This window comes from Mytilus californianus, unplaced genomic scaffold (assembly GCF_021869535.1).
Source record: "Mytilus californianus isolate M0D057914Y unplaced genomic scaffold, xbMytCali1.0.p SCAF_9, whole genome shotgun sequence".
In the NCBI taxonomy this organism is placed as follows: Eukaryota; Metazoa; Mollusca; class Bivalvia; order Mytilida; family Mytilidae; genus Mytilus; species Mytilus californianus.
In genome coordinates, this window is record NW_026262745.1 from 44,191,375 (window position 1) to 44,206,951 (window position 15,577).

The 15,577-nt window shown below is 31.5% G+C and overlaps 1 protein-coding gene and 1 long non-coding RNA gene across 3 annotated transcripts in view; one reads left to right on the forward strand and one right to left on the reverse strand.

Annotated features, from left to right (window-relative positions):
* The window catches only part of LOC127714274 (tereporin-Ca1-like), a 470,404-nt gene that overhangs the window by 429,546 nt on the left and 25,281 nt on the right, over positions 1-15,577 (reverse strand). The window lies entirely within an intron of this gene.
* LOC127714285 (uncharacterized) lies at positions 222-11,709 on the forward strand. 2 transcript variants are annotated; one of them, XR_007987676.1, is made up of 4 exons: positions 222-276; positions 1,568-1,679; positions 7,575-7,843; positions 11,496-11,709. It is a non-coding gene; the product is annotated as an uncharacterized LOC127714285 (long non-coding RNA). The 2 variants fall into 2 exon arrangements; XR_007987675.1 differs by lacking the exon at positions 11,496-11,709 and having other exon boundaries at positions 7,575-7,995.

The window sequence follows — 15,577 nt, forward strand, 5'->3', positions numbered from 1 at the left end:
TGTGTGTCATGGATGGATACTCTATATCCTATGTTTTTCTATCAAGCTAGATTAACACTAAATGGAAGTTTTTAATACAATAAAAACTTTTGTTATGTACAGGTTTAAACTTAATAAAGTTATTTTTGAATTCTACAAATATTTTTTTAGATATCAATTTCAAAGTTCATTTTTTTTATACGGACATGCGCAAATATTTGAGAAGTTGTGCTAGTATGCGGAAGATATACATTAATTTATAAACACTGAACAGTATAGTTTTGTCATCTGGTACAGGTAAGGTGTTACCTTAAATTTTAAGTACTACGGCTTATAGAAGGTTTGCCGTCAATATCTAGTTGCTCAGTCTTAAGTTGTCTAAGTAGCGTTATGTATACATTATCTGTTGTTTCTTTTTTCGTACGTTTTCTTTTTTAATTTGCCATAGTTTTATATTAAACAGTAAAATAACAAAAATACCGAACTTCGAGGAAAATTCAAAACGAAAAGTCCCTAATGAATTGGCAAAATCAAAAGCTCATACACATCAAACGAATGGATAACAACTGTTATATTCCTGACTTGGTACAGGCATGTTCTTGTGTAGAAAATGGTGGATTGAACCTGGTTTTATAGCTTGCTCAACCTCTCACTTGTATGACAGTCGCATAAAATATCATTATATTGAAAACTATGTGTGAAACAAAAACCAGACATAATAGGTAAAAATGTCAAAAAAGGGGTACAGTAGTCAACATTGTGTTATTATCTTAATCACTATAAAAACAAACAAATATGTCGACAAAGAAAAACACAAAGGCATATAGACAAAGCAAATTAGCAAACACGAAAGACAAGAATACAAAAATTTACCATAGCACAATAACACAATGACGGGATGTATAAGTACTGAGCCACGTCAAATGGATATTACCAAAAATAGACTAAACAGTAAAAGTAATAATTTACGAATAAAAGAACACTATAATTTTTCGACTTATGAATTTTAAATTGTCCTTTTGTATCTTATTTCTTTGTTTCATTATTTTATTGCATTTGCCAGACTCCGACTCAAAATTTAATTCACTGGTTGTTTTCTGCATTTGTTCCTGGAGGTTCAGTATAAATTTATGGCTAAAAAACAAAACGTTTAAAGCTTTATCAGGAACTACATATATAACAGATAAATGAATTTGTGTTAAAGAAAAATGTCATTTAAAGGCCCAGTTTATGTTTTTGTTTTCTAAAAAGATATTCTGTTCATTGCACTCAACAATGTCACTGATATTGCAGTCTCATAATATTCGTATGTCATTTTCTTTAAAATCTAGTAATTTGTTTATAAAATATTAGCAACATTTTGCATATCTGTTTATTCAAAATGTTATATCAAATTTTTTCTTGTCTTAATTTAAGGTATCATTGCCTGCACGTGACAACGTGACAGCAATGCAAAGGAAAACAAACGAATAACTTTTAATTGTATAGGGTTGAAAAAGCATTAATTATGTGCCAATTTAGAATAAAGCGCTTCGAATGATAAATTGAAAAATTAACAATCATACAATTGTATATAAATACATTGTAGGTTGTCAGTGATGAAATGGCTTCTATTGGTGTTTATAGTCGTCACAATAGATTTCAAAACCGAAACAGTATAGAAGACAGTAACAGGAGTGACAGTGATGAATCAAATAGCGGTAATTCTTTCTTGCTCTCTCTCTCTCTCTCTCTCTCTATCTCTAATATGCAGAGTTTGAAAATGTTTACTTCAAAATATCAAATGATTGAAGGATGTTCCTGTGTAGACTCCGGTCAGACCAATTCAAAAACCTATTAAATTTACATGCTTGTTATTACAAAATTTAACGATACTAATCTTGGTGAAGTTGATGTTAATGTGTAATTTTATGTAGACATTGAATATCACTGGAGGTGTTAGATGAGATAGTTTTGCACAACTGCAACCTCAGTGTTTACAGTGAAAACTAAATCTGTTTGTACAGTTCATCTACTCATCACAAAATATAAAGATGTACCAAGCACTAAAGTAAGAGCTGATGGGATGATGGGATGGGAGGTGGCATCTTAAACCTGCGGTGAATCACAACTTAACATCAACTTAACCAAGTTAAAGAAGCGTTAAATTTGGTCATTCTATTACGTCATAACACTTCCGGTATTAGATGAGACTTCATAGCTACAGCATTTTTTTGGTGTGCTTTTCAATATGTTTTTTTCCCTTTGACGGTAACAATGAATACCAGTGATAAAGATGATCAACAGATACACTTTGAAACTTATGCAACAACTAGATCCAGTGATATGCATTATGTAGCACTCAAAGATCATTAGTTCATTCTGATTAGAATACTTAATCATAAATCAAACATTCAGTACAGTAGAATTTGAAGCACCTTTTCTACAAAAACATCACTTGTAGTTACTGTCTTGCCATAAAATTTTCCCAAAGGTTTGTAGAACTTTATCAAACTATCACTAACAGGCACATTATTTTGTTTTGCTTTCGAAATAGATGGAAATCGTGTACTGTGTGCTTCAAATATAATTGTGTCTATTCCTGAAAGACACATTATGGACTTAATTCATCAAGAAGTAGTTGAGCAACTAACTTTTTTGCGTGGTATAATATTACTAATTTTTTCACGTGGGTTAATATAACTTACTTTTTTACGTGGTTTAATATAACTTAATATTAATTAATACTTTCCTTATCTTATATCAGCAGTATGTCTCAAATATTCCTTTATCTCTAAATACACAGATAATTTCCTGTCAGGAGGAAAAATAAAAAACAAAAATTCTGAATTCGTATATCTTGTCTGCTTTGATTCAGTAAATCAAATATAGTAAAACGAAAACAATCCTTCTGTTTTGGAAGATTGCTGAGTTTCAATAAATGAACACTTTGTGCTCTGGAAGCATTCTTCAATGCAATAAGTATTACAAGTTTTATAGTTAAGACTTTTATTGATACATCAGAACCTAGTGATAGTGTCTCAATAATCTCAAAACAATAGAAACATCACAAACATTTACACCATGTTATGTTCAGTTGTCCTTGTACATATTGTACAGTAGTGTCAATGGCTTTTTGTTCGCCTTTTTCACATATGGATTGTTTATAATTAACAGTTTCATTACTTGAACAAACCATGGTAAGTTTGGACAAAGTGGTCCCATCAATAAAACGTCTGCCTTATCTGTTATAAATATAAGATTTTCTTTACACAGCGTTCTATCATGCTGAAAGAAAGAAATATGTAACAGTATGAATATTTTCTCCAATCAAGAGTAAAAGCATAAACAAATTTGATTCTCGATCAGCTTTCCATAAACATAAGTTGGTAATTGAGTATAAAGATGTCAAGCAAATAAATTCATGTCTGGTCTATTCTATAGTGAACATACTTTTAAATATATATATATGTAATTCTCAAATCTATGTCCAGCCTCAAATCTATGTCCTTTCCGCAAATCTATGTCCTTTTTAATATTGCGTCATAGAAGTTCCAAATTTATGTCCTTTGTTGTCTTAAATCTATGTCTTTTATTGTCTCAAATCTATGTCTTTTATTGTCTCAAATCTATGTCTTCTATTGTCTCAAATCTATGTCCTGCATTGTCTCAAATCTATGTCCTTTATCGTAATGTGGTGACGTAAGACATAGCAAGACGTAATCAAGTAAAAAAAATGTGTAGTTTCAATCTTGAAAGTAACATGTATGCTCTTTATGCCAATAATTTGTACACTGAATTATGCTGTGGTTGTTGAATGTTGATGTCATGGTACACAATGGATTTTAAAAAATACATAGATTTGAAACTGGAAAAGTTTCACCAGAAAAAAATTTTTTTTTTAATAATTAAGATAGTGGCACAAAATGTCGTTGTTAAACACAATAAATTATACCCTTAACATTTTATGTGGTATCTTTACATTGAAACATTCAACAAAACGTTTGTGGATAGGTGTATGTGTTTATAGCTTACGATACAGAATAGGTTTGATTCATTGTTGACGGCCGTACATGTATCTTTAGTTGCTTGTATACAGATGTCATTTTGTCTCACGTTGTTTATTAATTTATATTTCAAGACGTAATGAGTAAAGGGAAGTAACGATAATTACTACTGAACAATTAAACAAGGGATCAAAAAAAGCAAACAATTTGAAAACAAAAATCCTATAAGGCCGTACTTATTAGACGGGCATAAATTTGTGCATGGCGAAACACACTGGAAAAAGATTTACGGAAAGGACACAGATTTGAGGCCGTATTTTTTTTAACGGACATAGATTAGCGATTGACGTCACGATGGGGCACAGATTTGAGAAACGGACACAAATTTGAGGCCGTACACAGATCTGAGGCTTACATATATATATTCAGTTGTCATTCTATCTGATCTTTTAAACTTCTTGACTGATAGTCTGATAGCTTGTTGTTCAATTTTCCTTGTATGTGGGTAGCTCTTCACCATAATTAGTTTTCAGTGTACCAAATTCAAAATTTACTAACAATTTGTTTGCACTCAATAGACTTTATACCACCCATACTGGTTATATAGCTTATAGCATTTGTATTGGCTGTAAGTTGTATTACATTTTCAACATTATGTAAATTTTCTTAAATGATTTTAGACAATAATAAACAGCTAATAATTGTAAACAATTAATATGATTATCATGTTCATGTTTGCTTCATCTGCTACCAATTCAAAACTGCTCTGCACCCTAAATAAGTTAGATAAAGGCCATATTTGGACCCGATAATTAAAGTCAATGTTTCAAGATAAAAATGGTTTAAGCTGATGTGTAGAGACTTCTAAGAAAATTAGATAGATTATTTTTGTCCAAGTTTTATATTTTAAAGCGTTGATTTTTACTTCCTAAATAGGCCGCTAATAGAGCTTTTTTGCAAGATTTGACAACATTGTACGGATTTCAACCAAATTATGGCATAGGAAACATAGAGCGCAGGCGTCGATAAACTAAATATTCAAGTCAGACAAACATGTTATGAAAATATCTTATTAGTCGACGCATACGCTCTATGTTTTTAGTGGAAAATCAAAATTAGTGCTCATTGTGAAGTCATGAATTGAACGCAAGTACGTAAAGTTTCAACAAAAATACACATCAATGTTATATTGGTCAATAAATCCTAATTAGAAATTGTAGTTTGAAATAGTTAACATTTTAGGTCCTTACTACTTTTATTCAACTGTCTGAATTGTTACCTATGGGCTAGCTCTACTAAATTTCTTTTTTTGATTTCAGATATTTATTTTAACAACCATGCATTTAAGGTCTTCTTTCATATCTGAAGTTACAAACTCCAATATATATAAAAATAAGAAGATGTGGTATGATTGCCAATGAGACAACTCTCCACAAGATACCAAATGACATAGAAATTAACAACTATAGGTCACCGTATTACTTTCATCAATGAGCAAAAACCATACCAAATAGTCAGCTATAAAAGGCCCCGAAGTGACAAATGTAAAACAATTCAAACAAAACAACAAACGGCCTAATTAATGTACAAATAATGAACGAAAAACAAATATGATACACAGCAACAAACGACAACTGAATTACAGGCTCCTGACTTGGGACAGACACATACAGAATGTGGCGGGGTTAAACAAGTTTGAAGGCGCCAGCCCTCCCCTTAACCTGGGACAGTGGTGCAACAACACAACACAAAAACACACTATACAAAACAGCAACAAACACAACTAAGGTACAGGCTCCGGATTTGGGACAGGCACATCTAGAATGTGGCGGAGTTAAACTAGTTTGAAGGCACCAACCCTCCCCTAACCTGGGACAGTTGTGTAACAGTACAACATAAGAACAAACTGTAAAAATCTTTTGAGAAGGGCTCAACTCATCAAATGAATACAAAGTAGAAATACATGTCACAAAAACACAGAGTGGACGTGGCAGGGTACTCATACATCCCCACAACAAAAAGACACTGCCGTGGCCGGTTACTTGTACATCCCCACAACAAAAAGACACTAAGTACAGATCTGAGAGTACTCGCAGTTACTGACAGCTAGTTCAAAGTCAATAACAACTAATAAAAAAATCATGCATATAAGACTTAAATATCAATCAGTACTTATCCAACATCCAATGGATTTAGTGTAAAGACGTCATTAACACTCAGAGAAAAACTTGACCTTGTCCAATGCCAAGATGCAGTTATCGACAGATTGTAGAGCCATAAATGTGCATATGTATATAAAATGATATTTAGTTTGATTTCAATATACTGATAACAAAATCAATATTAATACCAATTAAAACAATATTCAAAGATCTTATTATAGTGTTTTGAATTGGTAACCTTTAAGAAAGAGTATATTTAAAGGATCGATAAGTTTACCCGGATCGTATCTAAATTTCTGGGCTCGGTAAACAACATCTCCGTAAAAATTAGGATGTGCTATCTCGTTGAAATTTAGTTTTCTACAGGTACAACCAAACCTTTACTTGCGTAAAAACTCTCTTATTAAAGACGTATACTGTTATTTATATTAAATAATATATATGTACAACTCAATCACGTTGACTTTATGAAAATCTTCGTTAGAGGTAATTCATCGAGACAAACCACGTCAACTCGATAGCCAAGTTAGCAACACATTTAGGTTGCAGTTGCCTAATACTTTCTCATGTGATGACGGAATGTTATGACGAAATAGAATTCATGAGATTTAAAAAAAAAGAAGAGGTATCTTAATAATGAAACAGCATTAGTAGTTGTATTTAAGATTTATATATTGCGTGATACATTACAGACAAACATTTATCGTGAAAATGATAATTTGATAAAAGCCGCCAAAATATTTGTAGGTTTTATTGAGTAATACTACAGACGTAAGAAAAATTGCTTGTCTGTATTGTTGATTTTCTCTTGGCCTTTGACTAATAAGTTAATTCTTAAATTGTACTCTTATTATAATATGTTATCTTTATAACAGTTTGCTTTAAGTACACTAATGTTCAATTGCATAAGAGATTGAATCACAAAATTATAGAATATTTTCAAACAGTGGTAGGTGTATACAAACTGCTCTGAGTCCCATAGGTAAATGAAAAAAACAGTCACTGCGAAAATTGAAAACACTAAAACAAATTCAAAGAAAATAATAGCAGACATTAATGCCTATTTAACGTGGACTGAGAGGTCCGTACACATATTATTTGTAACAATTGAGACGGTATCGAAAAATAATCGTTTAGAGTATAGTTAAATTTGTCTTTGTCTTGTCACGAATTCTAATTTTGTAAATATATCTTCCTTTTATTTCAATCGTTGATTATACAGACAATATTATTATTCTGAAAGATTCCAAGACAAACTGTGTTTTGTCAATTTGTTGAAATGGCCATAAGGATAATGTGTTATTCTCGAATCACCGGTTATACAAATGTAGTGCTGCATAAATATTGTTGCATGGATCATCTCACAGTTTTTGCGATTTTCCTAAAACTTTTTGCAATATACGATTTCTTCCAAATTTGCAAGCAATATTTACTCCATCTCTTACAGGAAACAACCCTATTAAACTCGAAAGTATGAGCCGAGTCACGTTGAAATCAGAAATGACAAAGTCCATGGATGAGGCAACAGAATGTGGTCATTCTTTGCATGGAACAAACTTGTCTGCATTAATGACAAATAAACAATACAGCATTGTTGTTGGTATTGAAATCAAAAACTTGACAAATTTTCCTCTGACCAAACCAAAAACGAAGACATATTCAGGATACATGTCAACACCCGCAGTTTCAGTAAGACCTGGACATAAAGAGGCAATGGTAAATACTTATCATTTACTGTTCCGTTTATCTGTATTTGTGCCTTACATTTTTCATATTGTAATAGTGATTTCACAAACAGTGTTAGGTTTCTAACCATTCATTATTGTTTATATTAAAACAAAAACATTAAAATTGAATTATACAAATCATTTAGTCGTGCTGTATTATATATGTGTACAATCAAGTCAGATAATTTCCTCCGACCAGTATGTACATTTACAAATGCTTTATGATATGTAAAAGAATTCGAAGTTCTAATCCAATATAAAAAATATATATATATATATCATGTATCGATATTTAAGATTTTTTTCCTCCGGGAAGCCAATGATTATATGACTGCCAGGTATCGTAAAAGACCTTTGACTTTTGTCAAATAGAAGTTCATTGAATGCTCAGTATGTTTCACTTCTATTCATTCCCTTTCAGCATTTCATATTTTGTAAATTATATCTAGCATCAGAGATATTTTATATAAATAACTACACCATGAATGGGTGCGATGCAAAAATATGTAATAATTCAAAATCATGTTAAACTCCTTCTCGATTGCGTGCAAAAACACCGATTTTTATTAGTGTCGACACCTTTTCCTTCTGTTTCGAAAAAAATGTTTTGTCTTCTATTTAACCGATCAAAGATTTTATTGAGCAGATGTTACAATTCTCATCAAAATGGTAATGATTGCTTATAGATGTTTTTCTACGTCAAAATATGCACTTTTGTGCCAAATCCAATTGAACCCGTTACAATGGCAACGGGGACATAAAATAATTGTCTCTATGTTTCTGTTATGTTTATTAATAACTTTCAACAAATAAAATTTCCTAGCATCACCATTTAAATTTCATGCGGTCAATACAACCCTGTATTAATCATTTAAATATAAAAAAAAAAGATGTGGTATGATTGCCAATGAGACAACTCTCCACAAAAGACCAAAATGACACAAAAATTAACAACTATAGGTCATTGAACGGCCTTCAACAATGACCAAAGCTCATACCGCATAGTCGGCTATAACAGGCCCCGAAATGTCAAAAGGTAAAAAATATTTGAACGAGAAAACTAACGGCTTAATTTATGTACAAAATATTGAACGAAAAACAAATATGTTACACAGAACAAACGACAACCACTAAATTACAGGCTCCTGACATGGGACAGGGACATACAGAATGTGGCGGGGTAAAACTAGTTTGTTGGCGTCAAACCCTCCCCTAACCTAGGACAGTTGTGTAACGACACAACATAAGAACAAACTTTGCAAAGCAATAAACAAAAAACAAATATGAGAACCAGCAAAAAAACGACAACCACTCAATTACAGGCTCCTGACTTCGGACAGGCACATATAGAATGTGGCGGGGTTAAACTAGTTTGAAGGCGCCAACCCTCCCTCTAACCTGGGACAGTGGTGTAACAGTACAACATAAGAATACACTATACAAATCAGTTAAAAAAAAGCGTAACTCATCAGATGGATAGAAATAGAAATATATCTAAAAAAAAAAAAAAAGAGTGGACCTGGATGGGTACTTATACATCCTTAAAACAATAAGACACTAAAAACAGATCTGAGAGTACTCGCAGTTACTGACAGCTAGTTCAAAGCCAATAACAACTTAAAAAAGAAGTCATGCATCTAAGACTAAGACTAAGGCTATAATGACATAACATATGACAAACACGATATGTGCACAAATACAATTTCAGTATCTACTAATTACAAAGTTGAAATGGAAAATGTCGATGTTGCTGTACTTCACAAGTGTTTGATACTAAATTAAACATAACTAGCAAGATGGTTCCGGTTTGCTTTTTCCTTTATGCAAATTATTTAAGGACCCCCATTCTAGTGCAATATTCAATCTTATGCAATGCACAAAAAATGTCTAGCCGAGAGAATAAAGGCATCACTTTGAGAATAGTAGGATTTTTCATCAAGATTCAAAATATGTAAATCGTACTTTTCTTGCTACTGTAACTATTTGAATATGAACTTCATTAAATTGATGGGTTGAGTCATTTGAAATCTTTCAGATTGACCCTTTTTGGCGTTATCATTTGAATAGTTTAAATCTTTTATGTTAAAAATACTATGTACTTGCATTTCTAGGAAAGCGTACTTGCCCAATTTGAAGGACTGGCTTCTTGTTTTATTTTAATTTTATCGATAAAATGAAAATCTCAAGATCGCGTAAAAAACACAATGTTTACATGTAAATTTGTTAATAAAGTACCATTGCCAGCTGGACCGTTCTTGTCAAACAGCTTAAGAGGTGGATATTTGGCTTTTCGGGATTTACAAATTCAGAGTTGACGTCCAATCTGAAAAGACATATATCTGAAGTCCAGACTTGAAGTAGATATTTGGACGTGAAACATATTACATTTATTCTTTCGCAAAAAAAGATTTTTTACATGGTTTATCTAAAGTAACCTCTTTAAAATAAAATGGTTTTATTTTTATTTTTATTAAAAAATGCTTAAGTTTATGATGTATAAGGGTCTCCACTTGCCGCTATAAATGACTGAATGTGACAATCGCAAACATTTGAATACTGATGAAAAGTCGTAATTGTTTGTTCTCAAAAGTCTAAATTTCAAGATTTTAAAAGTTGAAATTTTGAGTTAAAGTCGAAATTTCGAGTTTTAAAAAAGCCAAAATTTTGACTTTTTAAAAGTTGCAAGATTTTAAAAGTCAAAATTTCAAGTTAAAGTCAAAATTTCGAGATTTGAAAAGTTAGAATTTCGACTTAAAATGCCATATTTATTTTTACAATGTCCATAATACGCTTCCTTAGTGTACTGTTGTTTGTCTTTTTGTCCTTTTCTTTTTTTGCCATGGCGTTATCAGTTTATTTTCGACTTATGAGTTTGAATGTCCCTTTGGTATCATTCACCTGTCTTTCACTCTAATTTAAAGTTTCATGGATTTCCAATTAAGGAAATGTTAATTTAATGTGAAAGTGATTTCAACTTACAAATTAAAGAAAGAAATGATGAGATGCATTATTTTAATTGAGAAACGAATTCAATATTCAATAAATGTTAACTTGCAAAATAAACTAATGACATATATTCCTTCTCTTGTAAATTTAATTTATGCTAAAAAAATTACTCAAATATTAAGTCTAATTCAATTAGGGTTTGTTCTCATATATCGTTTAATAATCATATTTACTGTTATCATTTGTAAGCTGAACAAAACTATTGTATTAGATTATGTTGCTAGATTGGTGCTTCATTGACGTATAATTGCAACATAGTTTCTCCAATAAAACCTAGAACCTGTATTCAGATACTACAGCTGCCTAATATTATTCATTTAAGTGTACAAATTTATTTCATCAAATGCTTTTCCATTTTCACTGTTTAAAATAAACTTAAAATTCGCCATATATATGAATAATGCATACACTAAAGTCTCAGTATTTATTTAAAATATATTTTATCAACTCTGTGATATTATGGTTATTATTATTAGCAATATGTTTCGTACATTATAATTTAATACGTACCATGAGCTGCGTCTGATAGGAATCGACTTTATGCAAGTGCACGTATACGTGTACATGTATAAGACTTTGATTGATTTGGAACATTGAAATACGAAATAAAAGATGAATTTTGATTTTTGTTGTAGGGTTCTTATAACATCTCAATTTTCAAACAGTTACAGACTTTTCATAGAAATTTTCCAACCAGAAATAGGTAAACAAATGTATTGATATTAATTTGAAAAAGGTCGATTTCTATCCGACGTAGCTCAAAAATAAAAAATATTTGAACGTTGGCCTCAGAGACTCTGAAGGTTGCTTTTCTAAATGCTCAAAATATATCTGACAGAAACGAGTAGTTAATATTGTCATGCTGTCTATTCTGGAATCACCTTAATCTGGTTCCTTCGAGACGGAACGTTTGGAAAGTTAAAAAATGAACAATTGATGTTTCAGTGCATAAACATGAAAGTTGCAACTTTATCTTGTAAACAATGCTTATAAAGACAATCAAAAGGGCATAAAACAAAAGATACAATTCAAAATCATGGACAAACAAGGAAATACAGGTAAAAACAATGAACAAACTTTAAACAATACAAGCCGATGCTGAAATGATATCAGGTGCTCCAGCAGGTTGTATATTAATATAACCAGTTTTGTATTTGACATCCATCATTCAATGGTCAAAACAGATTATACAAACTGAACGAGACTATTGATTGCTAGTCTTGTCGTAAATTGTTTTATTTTTTAGTACAGACACTATTTTGCATTAATATTGCTCTGCATTTGTTCAAAATATTGTCATTTAATCTTCTGAAAGAAACACTCCTCTGGACATTTTTCACTAACTAGTCAGATTGATATACAGCTGCAGCTATATATGATATCATCCTCTGCGCTTTGGGCTGCAGATAATATAGCGGTGAGCCCATTTGATGCTGTAAAATACTTCATTTATCTGACTCGAAGAATTGCAAGATCAAACTAAAGAAGCTAAGCAAAACGCAACATGAAAAGGCTTTAATCGTAAAATGTCGTATCCTGGAATTTGACGACTTAAAGCTCATGATTTCCAACGTCGAAAACCACAATAATACTTTTTAACTGTGTTGGCTGCTGTAGATTCGATAAGCAAATGAGAAATTAAATTCAAACTAATGAGCAGTGTGACCGGTAGATCAGCTTTCACGGTAAAAAACCCGGCAAAAACATGTAATAAAAATATGAAAATAACGCAAACTGCTTTGAAAAAATGCTGATACATCGAATGAACAAAAATAACTAATACATTTGCACAAATGTCGTTCACCACGCCCACTACTTCATGTAATACACTGGAATTAATATATTAATAAATAAGCATATAACCCAAAAGTCAATTCGCAGATCAAACATATTGAAAGGCAAATCAATATGTCCAAACACCGATGTCTTACCTTAACTAGTAATGTAATTAGATTTGTAAGAAGGTAAATAAACCAAACCAGCCACAAATTTAACAAAACCGACACGGCACCATCAGAGTACAGAAATGGCAAAAATAACAGTTCTATGAGATCTGCATTGTTTCATGTACAAAAACACTTTTACCAGTACACCAACAGGAGGTACAAACCAACTGTTTATACCTGACTAGTCGGGTGAATGCACCAAATCCGATAGAATTGACATTCCGGTGTCTTAAATAGAAAAGTGGTTATTTAAAGTTACGATCACTTGCAAAGCAATTAATTTCATGAAGTCCCAATCGTTAATTTAATACTAAAATATATAGTCACTGACACTCCAATCATCATAATCAGTGATACGGCTAATACAATCTTTTTTTGTGTGTGTTCTTTTGACCTTACCAACAGCTACAGAAATGTTATATCTCAAACAAGTATGATAAATATCATATGAAATGTCTTGTAAATGGCCTTTTATACTGCTTTTTGTTAACGGTATATTCAATAATACTTGTTTCCTAAAACAGTCAATTGTCTAACAAGCTGCCATATTGTCTACCTTTGGTACAAAACCGCTGTTAATTAAATATTGCTTTACTTCTAAGAAATATTAAGACAAATCTGTTTATCAAAGTGTGTACCTAAACTATCGTCGAGATACATCATTTGCTTTCCTTCCCCTCTATTTCTAAATAAATGGTCGAGTAATTAGTGACTATTTAGCACCCAGAACTCAAACCAAAAGGCAAAACAAGAAATTTAAAATATCTTGTTATATTTCCATATTTCCGTGAAAAAAAACAAGGTATTTATTATGTGGTTCTTACAATGTCATGTCAATAGAATGATATTAGTTTAACTGTGTTTTATTTTTAAAATCTTTGCTAGGGATGTGCATAATAATTGAATTTTGCCATTCGGTATATAACTTTCATATTTGTTTTGATAAAATTATGAATGTGTGAAGGTAAGGTTCTCTAAAACGACAAGCTCGGAATTTTGTTAGAAAAATTTTGTATGCATATCCAAGAAGTATTCAAAATCATACAATGATTGGTCATGAATGTTTATTAGATAAAGAAAAAATACACTCAGTTGTTGCGTTTTTATTGGCTTTTAATCACCCTGCGTTTGAAATAGAATTTAAATTCATTTTTCAATTTTGCTATCTGATTGTTTTTAATGCCACATTTCTTTTTATCTATTGCACCTCATTTACTGGCTTTTGGTACTGTAGCTGCAATATTAGTACCACAGATCAAAATCACATGCCTTGTACACGATTGCAAAATTCATTGTATTGAAATGCAATGGGAACTGCAGACACACATCTGCTGTACCCGATAGTAATAGGGTGACTTAATGGCAAATCGGGAACAATTATCCTATTGTATCTGCCGTAGTGATAACCGGTTTTCACATAGTAAAGTTGAACTGTTAAATTCAATGAGTGTTCATTTCACGTAATTGATAAAATGTTCGCCTGTGTCATACGGAATCAAAATCAACAGAGTAATCGACCGGACAGGCAATTAGAAAAATGAAAAATCATTCAAACTTATTCACAACAACATAATTGATGTAGGTTCTAAAGGAATCGGTTTCTGAAAATGAAATGGCAAAAGAAATGATACCTATATTAATGTCATGTTGTTCCCTTTACCACATTATAATGATCCAAGTGATGAAGTGCAGTACAATGGTCAAATAACAATCTTATTCAAAGGTGTCTAGAGTATCGAAATTATCAACTTGGTGTTCATTTGACCAGCAGTAAAACCCTTGACAAAGTTGGGTGTCCGTTTGGCCGTGTGGGATGGACTAATTCACAGCCACGATTTTTGGAAGTGAAGGAACCTTGGTGTAATTTTAAGTGATTATCAATAAATTTATATAAATAATTCTTGGCACATTTAAAAGAGTTCGACCAGACTTGAAGAATATAATGTATTTATTTTAATGTTTTGTAAAAATTGAACTATATATATTTGACTGTAAGTTAGTGTAATTGTGTTTCGGGAAAATTAACGACGAAAGGGTAATTTAACAAATGGGTAGTTTTATTATCTGCAGTTAAAGTTAAACTGTCAGGTGTAATTAAAACAAGTACAATGTCTTGGCTACCCTTCTTTATTCCAACCAAACTCACTAAACTTACTGGGAAAATTAATGCATTTAATAAAATGATAATCGTAAAATTTGTAAGAACATTAGGAATTCATATCTGCCCAAACAGTAACTTCATAACTAAAAATGGCGTTATTAATGAACATTTATACCACGATGCGACGCGTTTGTCCAAATATCAAGGAATTAAGGTGCTTGTTGGAAATCTAATAAACACTTTGCTCCCTCGTAGACAATAATGAATCAAGAGAGACAGTACTTACAAATGTACACACAACAATAAAAACTCGTATCAAGGACACACACGTTATAATAACAATTACCAATACAAGAATGTTAACACGAGAAGAACATCAAATACAAGAACTCAAACAGGTGTGATATGGATAGAGACTTGAGTTAAAGTCAGATGACAGTCTTAGCATAAGGCATTGCCTCTGCTCTTGCTAATGAACTAAAGCGATAATAATTTCGATTGATTAAAATTTACTTAAATTTTAGAAGAATAGTATGATGAAGGTGAAATAACTTTGTTCAGATTAATATTGAAGTTATGGACACGTTTTGTTCAAATTATTGGTTTATATTGATATGATTCTATAATTGTTTTGTTTTGGGTTTTTCTGTGGTTATTTTTTTCACGAGGA